At 43.4% G+C, this 15244-nt stretch overlaps 2 pseudogenes; both read left to right on the top strand.

The window, feature by feature from the left end:
• Window positions 1-11823: 11823 nt before the first annotated feature.
• LOC124712605 lies at window positions 11824-11941 on the top strand (annotated as a pseudogene).
• A 1153-nt stretch (window positions 11942-13094) lies between these two features.
• LOC124712846 lies at window positions 13095-13212 on the top strand (annotated as a pseudogene).
• Window positions 13213-15244: the final 2032 nt, after the last annotated feature.

Raw genomic sequence — 15244 nt, 5'->3', positions numbered from 1 at the left:
GCGGCTTTTCGTGGATGATGCTGTAGTATACAGAGAAGTTGCAGCATTAGAAAACTACAGCAAAATGCAGGAAGATCTGCAGTGGATTGGCAATTGGTGCAGGGAGTGGTAACTGACCCTTAACGTAGACAAATGTAATGTATTACGAATACATAGAAAGAAGGATCCTTTATTGTATGACTATATGATAGCGGAACAAACACTGGTATCAGTCACTTCCGTAAAATATGTGGGAGTATGCGTACGGAACGATTTGAAGTGGAATGGTCATATAAAATTAATTGTTGGTAAGGCGGGTGCCAGGTTGAGATTCATTGAGAGAGTCCTTAGAAAATGTAGTCCATCAACAAAGGTGGTGGCTTACAAAACACTCGTTCGACCTATACTTGAGTATTGCTCATCAGTGTGGGATCCGTACCAGGTCGGGTTGACGGAGGAGATAGAGAAGATCCAAATAAGAGCGGCGCGTTTTGTCACAGGGTTATTTGGTAAGTGTGATAGCGTTACGGAGATGTTTAGCAAACTCAAGTGGCAGACTCTGCTAAAGAGGTGCTCTGCGTCGCGGTGTAGCTTGCTGTCCAGGTTCCGAGAGGGTGCGTTGCTGGATGTGGTATCGAATATATTGCTTTCTCTTACTTATACCTCCCGAGGAGATCACGAATATAAAATTAGAGAGATTCGAGCGCGCACTGAGGCTTTACGGCAATCGTTCTTGCCGCGAACCATACGCGACTGGAACAGGATACGGAGGTAATGACAGTGGCACATAAAGCGCCCCCCGCCACACACCATTGGGTGGATTGCCTAGTATAAATGTAGATGTAGATGTGAAAACTGTGATGGGTAGCAATGCTAATATAAAACTTTGCATAATTTAATTCGGTGTGAATGAAATGCCGAATCAGAATGTATACCTGTAATTGGTTATGTAGCAAAGGTTCATGATCACATGAACTGATAGAAAGTTATTTTAAGAATTATACCGTTATGTTCAAGGGTTTTCCACGCAACGTTCTGTCCTCACCGAAGCTGACTGTTATCTATAAGAATATGACGAAGAAAAATGTTCATACCTGTAGTAGCGAATCCCTTTCGAAAGCACCGTCGGTAGTTTCGTATAAATCCATCATCTTTGACAAGGCGCTCTCCCGTTCTTCACTGTCCGGTAGACTCAAATGCATATCTAGCAACGCAGACCCATATTCGTCGAATTTTGCCAACAGAGGGGCCAGTAACTGGTCGTCTACTAAATATCCTGCAATGGAAAACAAATAATTAGGAGATTTAACAATTTTTAGAGTTTTGCACGCAAGTTCGAAGAAAATAAAATACTAGCCTATGAGAGCATAACAGAAAAGAAGTGCTGACTGAAATCACTCAATGACACAGGACACCGATAAACATACATCAAGCAGCAAAAACAATATTCAGTTCACTTCGGCCAATATTCATTTAAAACTGTTTGTCGGAATATTTAGCGAAATACACATCGGACGAAGAAAAAGCGGTAATAAACGTTGTTCACCTCGAAGAGGAATATCCATTAACATAACGCTCGATCCCCTTTCTCAACCCCCGGGGGCGGGATGACTTTGAAATCTTAAATAGGAACCCCTATTTTTTATTGCAGATTTGGATTCTCCATCAAAAAATACGTAAGTTTTGTAGGAAACACTTCTTTCATTTCATGATAGATGGCGCTGTAATGGGCAAACATGGAAATGAGGTGACAATTGTTGCAAACCGGTATTATCTCCAACAAATACACATTCAACTAAGACAATCGAAGTACTCTTTTGATATTTTTGACAATGCTATCGTGTGACACCTCCCACAATCGAGTGAAGCACAGTCTGCGGTCAGATTGTGAATGTTACTTCAATGATTCGCCGGCCGCTGTGGCCGAGCGGTTCTAGTCGCTTCAGTCCGGAACCATGCTGCTACTAAAAAAAATCCATATCTCGTCGCAATTGTACCACGATATTAACTGTTGCAGAGATAGTCGACATCAATGCCGTGTACGTCGAGGCTCGTCGAAATGTTGACGAAGCTCATCAGAGGTATGTTGCACTGGAATGTTCCGTCTGTAACGGCGTTTCGCAGTATTGTCCTCCTATTTACTGAAGCGGGAAGTGTTAAACTAGAGAAAGAGTCCGGCCGCTGCCTGTGACGAAAGAAAATAACACAGTGAACGTTTTAGCTGCAGTTGCTGCAAATCCTCACATTGGTTTCAACAAATTGCACGAGTTTCAGGAATTTTGCAAATAATTGTTCTTCGCATACTGCATGCACACAAATGGCATCCATTTCATTTATCCTTGCATCAAGAACTGCATGGTGACGATTTTCACAATCGCATGAATTTCTGCAACTGGATACATGAACAACTGGCAGTCAATGATAATTTCATTTCACAGATACTTTTCTCCCATGAATCAAATTTTACGAGTAGTGGTCAAGTGAATCGACATAATATGCATTATTGGTCAGTGGAGAATTCCCTTTGGGTAAGGCAAGTTGAACCTCAACGCCCATGGAATGCCGACGTTTGGTGCGGTATTTTAAGTACGCCGGTAATTGGCCCATACTTCATAGAAGGTAATCTGGCTGGTCAAATGTACAGTGACATTATGGATAATGTTTTACCCATACTAATGGACTATGTTCCACTTCATACGAGACTGGAAATGTGGTTTCAACACGATGGATGCCCAGTGCATTATTCACGACTAGCTCGAGAAGTTTAGAATCGAAAGTATCTGGGTCGATGGACTGGCCGAGGAGATCCTCAAAAGTGGCCCGCACGTTCACCCTATTTGACTTCTGCCGATTTTTTCCTATGGGGACGGCTAAAAGAGAGAATGTGGACGTACCAACAACCCAGAAGATATGCGGCAGCGAATTCGCAATGAATGTGCAAACATTAGCTAGCGCAGCCGGTCGGTGTGGCCGAGGGATTCTAGGCGCTTCAGTCTGGAACCGCGCGACCGCTACGGTTGCAGGTTCGAATCCTGCCTCGGGCATGGATGTGTGTGATGTCCTTAGGTTAGTTAGGTGTAAGTAGTTCTACGTTCTAGGGAACTGATGACCTCAGATGCTAAGTCCCATAGTGCTCAGAGCCATTTGAACCAATTTGAACATTAGCGCAGAAGCACTAATACATGTCAGACTGTCATTCACTGAGGTGCAGTGTGCATTAGAAATAACGGACAACATTTAGAACATTTTCTGCCCTGGAACACTTGTAAAAGGCAAGGGGACTCACAGTAATCAGGCACTCCAAGATAATGAGAGCCAAGGACAGTAACCAAAATCATGCGTCCCAAAGGGAACGCGCTACTACTACCTCCACGTCGTTCTGCCAGGGTAACACTAAGTGTCTAACAACGCACAGCGGGACGGTAGACAGTGTCACATGATTGCATTTTCCCAAATATCATATAATTTACCTCATTCTCCTAATCGGATGTGTGTTTTTGCGAGATATTACCATTTTGCAACAATTGTCACTCCATATTCATGTGTACCGATTACAGCGCCGTCCAACATGAAACGAAAGAAATGTTCCATACTACAGTTACATATTTTTTCACGGTGAATCCAAAACTTCCACAAAAAAATAAGGGTTCTATTTAGGATTTCAAAGTCACACTTCCTCCCGCCCCTGGGGTTGGTGCAGGGGGTCGAGCGTTATGTTAATGGATGCCCCTCTTCGAGGTGAACAACGTTCTTTACCACTTTTTTTCAGTCCGATGTGTATTTCGCCAAATATTCCAGCGGAGGGTATTAAATGCCTCACCCACAATAACTTTACTAGTAATTATTACTTAATTATTACAATTATAGTCACTATTATTATTATTATTACTATTAAAAATTATTATTTCTATTATTATGCTAAGTCGTAACTTTGAACTCAACGAAAATATGTAACACCTTTAAAAATTGTTAAAAGCACGACCTCCTATATAAACAGAGAGAGCAGTTCTAAAGGAAGCAGTAAAATAAATAAAGTACGTGAACATTCAATTAAATGTAAATACACTTTTGCAGTAAGGAATCTCATCCAGCTGATGGTTGGCTTGAATCATAATGTGTTGCATTGTTGAATATTTCTACCAGTTGTGATACAATGGACCTTTCCAAGACCGCCACTTGCGAAGCGCGTGCGACTGTCTGCACAAGGCCGCAAATAAAGACTGAGTCGAGGAGGAATTAATACGCAAGGGTCATTCCACACCAAGTGGTCTAAAACTGAAAAAAGTTCCCACCATCATGGTCTCCAATTTTCGTCAAATTTTAACTGTAGCTTTAGTCAAGTGTTGAAGTAAGTTTCCCAAGATTTCAGGCCTCTAGCTGCAATAGCTGCTGATCTAGACCCCCTTGTCTGAAGTGTACTTAGTCCGTGTGCATGCAACATAAAAAAAATGTCATATTTGGAGTCTAATAAAATCGAAACTAATTCATAAGAATGGTTAGTAAGATGCGACCCTGTACAGTTTTTTTTGCTGATTCCAACGAAATTATGTATAACATTACTCATGCAAACCCAGATCAAATAACTCGACTCAAAGTATACTTCAAAATTTGTCGTGACACAACGCGACAAATTTTGACCAATATTAAGACTGCAATGATTTCCTTGCAGTTGAAGATATGGACTTGAACTTTTGGCCAAGCTTCATGCTTGTGCTAGACATAATGCAGCCGGATTTGCAATGATCCAGGCCATATGGTCGCCCTGCAGTATCTCTTCAAATTAGGCAGTGTCAGCACAAACGGTAAAATTTACCAAAGTTTCAAGCCAATTACTAAAAAATAGTTGGCCTGAATCTGCTTGTGAATAGTATCACCTAAAAGAGAAACTCTTGCTCTACAAGACTGACATTTGTTTTTTTTGCAACGCGACCATTAAGTACTCATTAACTCACATCAAAGTTGTTATATTTTGTATGCGCGATGCACTAATTTTTCTTCATTTCTAGGAATTTGAATCTTAATAGTCGCTTAGAATTACTGATATAATTGGATATTTCATTCGTGTTTTATTCAGTGATTGGCCAGTGAGCGATGTCAGAAGTTAATGAAGAAGAAGAATCGTTGGCCCCCTGTTCAATTGGAAAAGATGCTGCTGCATCAAAGTGCCATGTTATCTTCTATGCTAAGAAGACTGGATTCAAAGCGTTTAGTGATTTCACAGAATGTGACCAGAAATTGCTTGTTTCGCGTTCAGAAGCCAAACTTGACGAAAATTCCATCATTTGCTTCCACCATGAAGCCCTCTTCCTACATGAATATCAAGCGATGCAAAAGAAATGTTGCAATCCATTCAAGAAGAGGAATCACAATGTAAAAGCTGGACTTAGACTGCTTGATAATGAAACAGCTGCCAAACTTTGCCTGTTAAAGAAAAAAGAAGTGATTGATATAAAACCTGGTCAGAAGCTTTGCCCTCGCTGCATGTCGGCACTGAACCAAAAGCTAGAAGATTCATCATCACTATCAACCCAATCTGAACAAGATTTCACAACGGATGAAACTGAACCAGCCATCAACAAAAGTTTATCATTTATTGGTGCTTCACCATTGAAAAGAAGACAACTAAGTAAAAGAGATAAGCAAAGCTATGCAAAAAGAAAGATCTTGGATGCACAAAGTTTAATTGGGAATCAAATTGCTGCTGCTGTAGGAATCAATTACGATGAACAGCCAAGTTCAAGTAAAAGTCGCCCATGCAATAATTGTGCAGATCTTGATAATCTTATAGAAGAGTTGAAAGAAAAATGTAAAGTGTCAAATCGTAGGACAAAAGTTCAAATATTGACCTTGGTTCCAAGAAGCTGGACAATTAAAGATACGACAACAGCATTTAATGTATCAGAAAGAATGGTAAAGCAAGCGAGAAAACTGAAGAATGAGCAAGGTGTTCTAGCTTTTCCAGCAAATCGGCAAGGAAGGAAGCTTTCAGATGAAGTTGTCCAGAAAGTACATGACTTTTTTCAAGATGACGAATTCAGCAGACTTTGTCCAGGGAAGAAAGACTGTGTGCCTGTGAGAATTTCAGGAACAAAGGTGTACAAGCAAAAGCGGTTGTTGCTTTGCAATTTGAAGGAAATGTACGTGTCTTATCAGAAGCAAAATGGACCAGAAATTGGCTTCTCAAAGTTTTGCGAGCTTAGACCAAAATGGTGTGTTACAGTTGGCTCTGCTGGAATGCACTCAGTTTGTGTCTGTACAATACACCAAAATGTCAAGCTTATGCTCACTGGTGCATCAATCAATGAAGACTACAAGGAAATTCTTAGCAAAGCTGTTTGCAGCTTGGAAAACAAGGATTGTATGCTTCATCGTTGTGAAAACTGCCCTGGTCCAGAAGGTGTAGAAGCAGTTATTGCAACATATTTTGAAGATAATGACCCTGAAGAACTGATTGAGTACAAACAATGGATTCATACCGACAGGGATACTTTAGAAACAAAGCAGCTTTCAACAGAAGAGTATGTTGAAGATATTGCAGCAAAAATTTGGAACCTGTCTTGTCATCACTACATTGCCAAGCATCAAAGCCAGCACCTGAAAGCTCTCAAAACTGATTTGAAAGAAGGCGAATTCATAATACTAATGGATTTTGCTGAAAACTATTCATTTATTGTTCAAGATGCAGTGCAAGGCTTTCACTGGGAAAACAGTCAAGCAACAGTTCATCCATTTGTAGTCTACTACTGTGAAAACGAAGAGGTGCAATGTGTGAATCTTTGTGTTATTAGTGACTGCCTTCGACACGATACGATTACTGTCCATGTTTACATTGGAAAAGTAATCAATTACCTGAAGATGCAATTTTCCAAAATAAGCCACATCCACTACTTCAGTGATGGTTCAGCTGCACAATATAAGAATTTCAAGAATTTTCTCAACTTATGCTATCACAAAGAAGATTTTGAAATAACAGCAGAATGGAATTTCTTTGGAACAAGCCATGGAAAGTCGCCTTGTGATGGCATTGGAGGCACAACAAAACGGTTGGCAGCAAGAGCAAGTTTGCAACGTCCATATGAAAACCAGATTCTAACACCCAAAGATCTTTTCAACTTCTGCAATGATAATATCAATGGAATCAAATTCTTTTTCATCAGCAAAGAGGAAGTTGAAGAAGAAAAAGCTTCTCAAGAAGAAAGATTCCTGCAAGGGCACACTCTAGCTGGCACAAGAGAAAACCACCATTTTTTGCCCATTGATATGACGACAATTAAGGTCAGTAGAGTTTCTAATGATGCGACATCTTTTTTGGCCAAAATTAGTGCTGCTGAAGTAGTAGTTCAAGTCATGGATCTTCAGCCTGGGCAGTATGTTGCTTGCATTTATGAAAAGAAATGGTGGATTGGAAACATCGTTGAAATCTCAGTCGAACAGAAAGATGCTTTCATAAGCTTTATGCATCCTCATGGTCCTGCAAGTTCATTTTATTGGCCCTTAAGACGTGATACTTGCTGGATTCCAGAACAACTTATCATTGGTGTTATTCCAGCTCCATCAGTGACATCATCTGGTCGGCAATACAGTTTTCCTGAAAGCATTCTCTTGCAAATCAACGATGCTTCCAGAATGATGAAGTAACTGAGGAAGACAGGCTTGGGAACCTGCATAAAGAAACCCACAATCAGGCTTGGGATCCTGTGGTAAAGACACCCTGTAATCAGGCTTGGGAACCTGCAGTAAAGATACCCACCCGTGGCTGTTACTGCATGGCTATCGGGCGTGGCCCCTATGGCGATGGGGATGCTGGTTTTATTGTGATAACCAGTAATGGCTCAGCCATCATGGACCAACGCAGGGCACTGCGCACACAAAATATAAGATACTTTGACCTGAGTAAATAAGCACTTAATGGAAGCGTTGCAAAAGAAAAATATATCCATCTTGTAGAGCAAGAGTTTCTCTTTCAGATGATACTATTCACAATTAAATCCAGGCTGACTATTTTGTAGTAATGGGCTTTGAACTTTGGTAAATAAAGCCATTTGCGCTGACACTGCCAAATTTGAAGAGATTTTGCAAGGCGACTATAAAGCCTGGGTAGTTGGAAATCCAGCTGTATTATGTCCAGCACAAAGATAAGACTTGGTAAAAAGTTCAAGTCCATATCTTTATCTGCAAGGAAATTATTGCAGTCTGAATATTGGTCAAAATTTGTCGCATTAAGTCACGACAGAATTAGGGGTACACTTTGAGTCGACTTGTTTGACCGGATTTTGCATCAGTAATCTTATAATTAATTTCGTTTGAATCAGCACAAAAAACTGTACAGGGTCTCATCTTACTAACCATTCTTATGAATTGGTTTCAATTTTATGAGACCCCAAAAATGGCATTTTGTCTGATGTCGCGCGCATGCGAACTTACTACCCTTCAGACAAGGGGGTGTAGATCAGCAAGTATTGCAGCTAGAGGCTTGAAATCTTGAGAAACTTAATTTAGCACTTGACTAGTGCTACAGATAAAATTTGAAGAAAATTGGAGACATGATGGTGGGAAGGTTTAGACCACTTGGCATGGAATGACCCGCAAGCAATCTGTGGGCATATTAAGGACTGTTTGGTAATAATAATTTCTATATCTACATCTACATTCATACTCCGCAATCCCACAAACGGCGCGTGTCGGAAGGTACCCCGTACCATTACTAGTTATTTCCTTTCCTGTTCCACTCACAAACAGAGCGAAGGAAAAACTACTGACTATGTGCCTCTTATGAACCTTAATCTGTCGTATTTTGTCTTCGTGGTCCTTACGCAAATATATGTCGGAGTTCTGCGGTCAGCATCAAATGCTGGTTCGTTAAAATTTTCTCAAACAATGTCGTCTTCCTTCCAGGGTTTCTCATTTGAGTTTCCGAAGCACGTCCGTAACATTTGCGTGTTGCTCGAACCTACTAGTAACATATATGGCAGCCCACATCTGAATTGCTTGGATGTCTTCATTATTCGATCTGGTACGGATCCCAAACACTCGAGCAGCACTCAAGAGTAGATCGCACTAGTGTACTATGCGCGGACTCCTTTACACGTGAACCACACTTTCCTAGAATTCCCCCGATAAATCGAAGTCGACCATTCACCTTCCCTACCACAATCCTCACATGTTCGCTCCACTTCATATCGCTTTGCAACGTTACCCTTAGATATTTAAACGACGTAACTCTGACAGTCAGGACACTACTAATGCCATATCTGAACAAAAAGGGTTTGTTTTTCCTACCTATCAGCATTAACTTACATTTTTCTACATTAACACCTAGCTGCCATTCATGATACCAACTACAAATTTGGTCTATGTCATCTTGTATCCTCCTGCAGTCAACTCAACTTCGACACCTTACCGTACACCGCAGCATCGTCAGCAAACCACCTCATATCGCTACCGACCCTGTCCGCTAAATCATGTATGTGTATAGAGAATAATAGCGCTCCTGACGATAACCTCGTCCCTGATGAACACTCGCCGTCAAGGAAAACATACTTACTTAATTAGTCTTCGAGCCACTCACATATCATTTCAAGTTCCGTGAAGATTCGAACGTGATGCAAAGCACTTACGAAATTTCCGAGAGCAAAGAATATTCATTGATCGTGATTCCTAACAACTGCGGAGCCAAATATAAATTATTCAGAACGGCGGCAATCGTTAAAAATCTGCACAAGTTTTGAGCGATCACTCTTCTTCGTCATGGAGGTGTAAAGAGACATTGAGTATTTCTGGCAACTGGAACCTAGCCAGAATAGGAAACCTCTTTTGGCACAGGGGTGTGGTCGGCTGTGTCTCAGCAGTTGGGCTTTGGCCATTGCCCTTCCAGATAGCTGACAAAGGTTCTGTTTTTGAAGTCATAAGCTTAAAAGTGTATAGCATTAGGCATTAGCACGTCCATCCCATTCAATTTGTACTTCAAGATGGACTAGCAGCTTCAGTTTGTCAGCGTCGCGGATGTATCTTGCTAAAGGCACTCACCGCCTAGTAATCACTTGCTGTTTAAATGGTGCCAGCCATGTGGTAAGATTCACCGAAACCTCTCCCTCCACCTCCTCGATCTGCTTTCTTGGTTCAATTCTCTCTCTCTTCCCTCTTGATCACTGCTCCGTGTACCTAATTATGGTTTGAACATGTACACTCTGTGTCGTTTATCACTGCGACTCTTCAGTTACAGGTGCCCTCGGCTAAATAGTGTTTTGCTTAATTCCTGGCCCCACTGTCTTCCACAGCTTGCAAGGTGGAGTCAATCTTACCACGAGGCGGTTCGCAGATCGTACATTATGCTAACTTGGAATTCCACAGGGAATCCTTCTGACATGACTCCTATACGCAATAGCTGTTGTTGCCCCTGTTGAAGAATCATGTCAAGTGAGGACGCACACCGCACATACACACTAGGTGATCAAAAGTATCCGGACAGCTGCCTGAAAATGACAAGTTCGTGGCGCCCTCCATCGGTAATGCTGGAACTCAGTTGGCCCATCCTTAGCCTAGATGACAGCTTCCGCTCTCGCAGGCATACGTTCCATCAGGTGCTGGAAGGTTTCTTGGGGAACGGCAACCGATTCTCGACGGAGTGTTGCACTGAGAAGAGGTATCGATGTTGGTCGGTGAGGCCTGGCACGAAGTCGGCGTCCCAAAACATTACAAAGGTGTTCTATAGGATTCATGTCAGGACTCTGTGCAGGCCAGTCCATCACAGGGATGTTATTGTCGTGTAACCATTCCGCCACAGGCCGTTCTTTATGAACAGGTGCTCGATCGTGTTGAAAGATGCAATCGCCATCTCAGAATTGCTCTTCAACAGTGGGAAGCAAGAAGGTGCTTAAAACATCAGTGTAGGCCTGTGCTGTGATAGTGTCACGCAAAACAACGAGGGTTGCAAAGCCCCCTCCATGAAAAACACGACCACACCATAACACCACAGCCTCCGGATTTTAATGTTAGCACTACACGCACTGGCATACAAGTATGACATTCACCGGGCATTCGCCATAACCACACCCTGGCATCGGACCGCCACATTGTGTACCGTGATTCGTCACTCCACACAAGGGTTTTACACAGTTTTACACAATGTTTACGCTCCTTACACCAACCGAGGCGTCGTTTGTCATTTACCAGCGTGATGAGTGGCTTATGAGCAGCCGCTCGACCATGAAATTCAAGTTTTTCTCACCTCCCGCCTAATTGTCATGTACTTGCAGTGGATCCTGTTGGAGTTTGGAATTCCTGTGTGATGGTCTGGATAGATGTCTGCCTATTACACATTACGACCCTCTTCAACTGTCGGCGGTCAACAGACGAGGTCGGCCTGTACGCTTTTGTGCTGTATGTGTCCCTTCAAGTTTCCACTTCACTATCACATTAAAAACAGCGGAACTAGGGATGTTTAGCAGCGTGGAAATCTCGCGTACAGACATATGACACAAGTGACACTCAATCAACTGACCACTTTCGAAGTCCGTGAGTTCCGTGGAGCGCCACATTCTGCTCTCTCACGATGTCTACTGATTCCTGTGGTCGCTGATAAGGAGTACCTGACAGTAGGTGGCAGCACAATGCACCCAATATGAAAAACGTACTTTTTGGGGGCGTCCGGATACTTTTTACTTTTGATCACATAGTGTAAGAGTCAAATTAATAAAGACACAAAAATAACCCCCCAAAAGAATGTCTTGGTTGAGGAGACTGGCGGGCACTTTTCAACTAAAAGCCAGAAATACTATGCAGAATGAAAATTTTTTTTATTGCTAATATATATCTACATTAACATCTCACTATGCATGCTGCGGCGGCAGTGGCCTTGCCGCAGTGAATACACCAGTTCCCGTCAGATCACTGAAGTTAAGCGCTGTCGGGCGTGGCCGGCACTTGGCTGGGTGACCATCGGGGTCGCCATGTGCTGTTGCCATTTTTTTGGGGGGGTGCACGCGACCAAACAGTAGCAGCTCCGGTCAAAGAAAACCGTCGTAACGGCCGGGTGTGCGGTGTCCTGACCAGATGCTCTTTTCCGCATCATCAGCTGAGGGTGACACGGCGGTCGGATGGTACCGAGGGGCCACTTGTGGCCTGAAGACGGAGTGCATGCATAATGAGGTGATGTCTCCTGATTAATTACGGCACAGTGTGCATAGATAAAAATGACAACTAACACAAAAGTACTAATTTTTTTTCAGTTTTCAGTACAGACTGGGACGTCTCCATCACTGACAGAGAGCACGAGTTCGAGTTGATTTACCTACCAGCATGAAGAAACATACAGTAGAAACTACTCTTTCAGCATGCACTGCACTGCATATATGGCCCACAACTAGCCCCTCTGTACCTATCTCGGCGGCTGGTCCCAGCGGAGGTTCGAGTCCTCCCTCGGGCATGGGTGTGTGTGTTTGTCCTTCGGATAATTTAGGTTAAGTAGTGTGTAAGCATAGGGACTGATGACCTTAGCAGTTAAGTCTCATAAGCTTTCACACACACACACACACACACACACACACACACACACACAAACACACACACACACACACACACACCTATCTCGGCCAAGAGCTATTTGAATACGGCTGGAGCTGCGGATATTTACCTGTGATGTACTGTGCAACGTCGAAACCACAGCAGATGGCCTCCTCGTAGTGTCTAGATGTGGATCAGTGTATTGTTGCAGCTTTAACTGCCCCATGTGATCCAATATGTGCAAAAGTAATGTCTGGGCCGCCGGACGCAACACAAAACTTCGCTATCACTTTATCACAAGGACCGGACCAAAAGCGACCGCTCCTTTCGAAGCCAAAACGCGAGTCCTTAATTTCTGTCGCTATCAGACGCTGCCCAATCAGCGTTGCTTTTGCGAGGCTTCACGGAAGCTCCCTCTGCCACTCGGTGACGGCGCCGCCATTGTCTGGGTTGCCGACATGGGTGGCCCTCTCTGGGCATTGTACGAATGTCATTCAATAATTAAAGAGACAAACTGGTCTGGAGAAAAAAGCGTTTATTTTTATAAACCAATACTTTTTCTACTTTTCAACATAATCCCCTTGAACATTTATGTACTTGTTCCAAGTGGCTACGGCAATGATCTTGCCGCAGTGGCTACACCGGTTCGCGTCAGATCACCGAAGTTAAGCGCTATTGGGCGTGGCTAGCACTTGGATGGGTGACCATCCGGGCCGCCATGCACTGTTGTCATTTTTCGAGGTGCACTCAGCCTCGTGATGCCAATTGAGGAGCTGCTCGACCGAATTGTAGCGGCTCCGGTCAAAGAAAACCACCATGACGACCGGGAGAGCGGTGTGCTGGCCACACGCCCCTCTATCCACATCCTCAACTGAGGATGACACGGCGGTCGGATGGTCCCGATGGGCCACTTGTGGCCTGAAGACGGAGTGCTTGCAAACAGGCTACAAGCATTCTTATTCCGGCTGCAAAGAACTCGTTATCTTGATGTTTGAACCAATTTCCCACAAACTTTTTCACATCCACGTTGTCCTGGAACCTCATCCCACGTAATGCCTCCTTCACTGCACCAAACAAATGGAAATCACTGGGTGCTAAGTCAGGAATGTAAGGGGGATGAGGCAGTACTTCCCAGCCCATTTTGTCGATGGTTTCTCGGGTTAGTTGAGCAATATGAGGACGTGTGTTGTCTTTCTGGAGAATCACATCTCTCCTCTGAGACCCACGACGTCACTCTCTCGTGGCTGGCTTCACCTTGTTTAAAAGCAAATCCAAGTAGTATTGGCTGTTCATTGTGCGCTGCTCTTCGAGATAATCACAAAAAACTGGACCTTCGGCGTCAACATGACTTTTCCTGGTGATGCTCGGGTTTTGAATTTTTTCTTGACATGTGAGTTGGTGTGCTTCCGCTCCGTGCTTTGTCTTTTTGATTATGTCTCATAATAGTAAACCCAAGTTTCATCACAAGTTAACATTTTGTTGAGGGAGTGCTCAGCACCGAGCCCATTTGCAGTGGTTTCTTTATAATACGTTATTTTTACTGCAATGCAGCTTGCGCTCATTGTGCATTTTAAAAGACCTGTGATAGTTGTAATTATGCGTGCGGAACCCTTAACGTGATCTCCGCACTTTGCTGCTTGCCATGTCAACCCTCAGTTCAGTTATAAAAATGTAAATAGACAGATAATGTCGGCCTTGCACTTTTCACAATATATATGAATGACATGGTAGATAGTGTCGGAAGATCGATGCGGCTTTTCGCGGATGATGCTGTAGTATACAGAGAAGTTGCAGCATTAGAAAATTGCAGCGAAATGCAGGAAGATCTGCAGCGGATAGGCACTTGGTGCAGGGAGTGGCAACTGACCCTTAACAGAGACAAATGTAATGTATTGCGAATACATAGAAAGAAGGATCCTTTATTGTATGATTATATGATAACGGAACAAACATTGGTAGCAGTTACTTCTGTAAATATCTGGCAGTATGCGTACGGAACGATTTGAAGTGGAATGATCATATAAAATTAGTTGTTGGTAAGGCGGGTGCTAGGTTGAGATTCATTGAGAGAGTCCTTAGAAAATGGAGTCCATCAACAAAGGAGGTGTCTTACAAAACACTCGTTCGACCTATACATGAGTATTGCTCATCAGTGTTGGATCCGTACCCGGTCGGGATGATAGAGGAGATAGAGAAGATCCAAAGAAGAGAGGCGCGTTTCGTCACAGTGTTATTTGGTAAGCGTGACAGCGTTACGGAGATGTTTAGCAAACTCAAATGGCAGACTCTGCAAGACAGGCGCTCTGCATCGCGGTGTAGCTTGGCTGGCTCTGAGCACTATGGGACTTAACTTCTGAGGTCATCAGTCACCTACAACTTAGAACTACTTAAACCTAACTAACCTAAGGACATCACACTCATCCATGCCCGAGGCAGGATTCGAACCTGCGACCGTAGCAGTCGCGCGGTTCCAGACTGTAGCGCCAAAACCGCTCGGCCACCGCAGCCGGCCGCGGTGTAGCTTGCTGTCCAGGTCTCAAGAGGGTGCTTTTCTGGATGAGGTATCGAATATATTACTTCCATCGAATATATTGTTTCCCCCCACTTATACCTCCCGAGGAGATCACGAATGTAAAATTAGAGAGATTCGAGCGCGCACGGAGGCTTTCCGGCTGTCGTTCTCACCCGCGAATCAAACGCGACTGGAACAGGAAAGGGAGGTAATGACAGTAGCACGTAAAGTGCCCTCCGCCACACACCGTTG

Source organism: Schistocerca piceifrons, chromosome 8, assembly GCF_021461385.2.
Source record: "Schistocerca piceifrons isolate TAMUIC-IGC-003096 chromosome 8, iqSchPice1.1, whole genome shotgun sequence".
Taxonomy (NCBI): domain Eukaryota; kingdom Metazoa; phylum Arthropoda; class Insecta; order Orthoptera; family Acrididae; genus Schistocerca; species Schistocerca piceifrons.
Note: the sequence above shows the minus strand (reverse complement) of the source record. Positions and strands in the feature narration are given on the sequence as shown.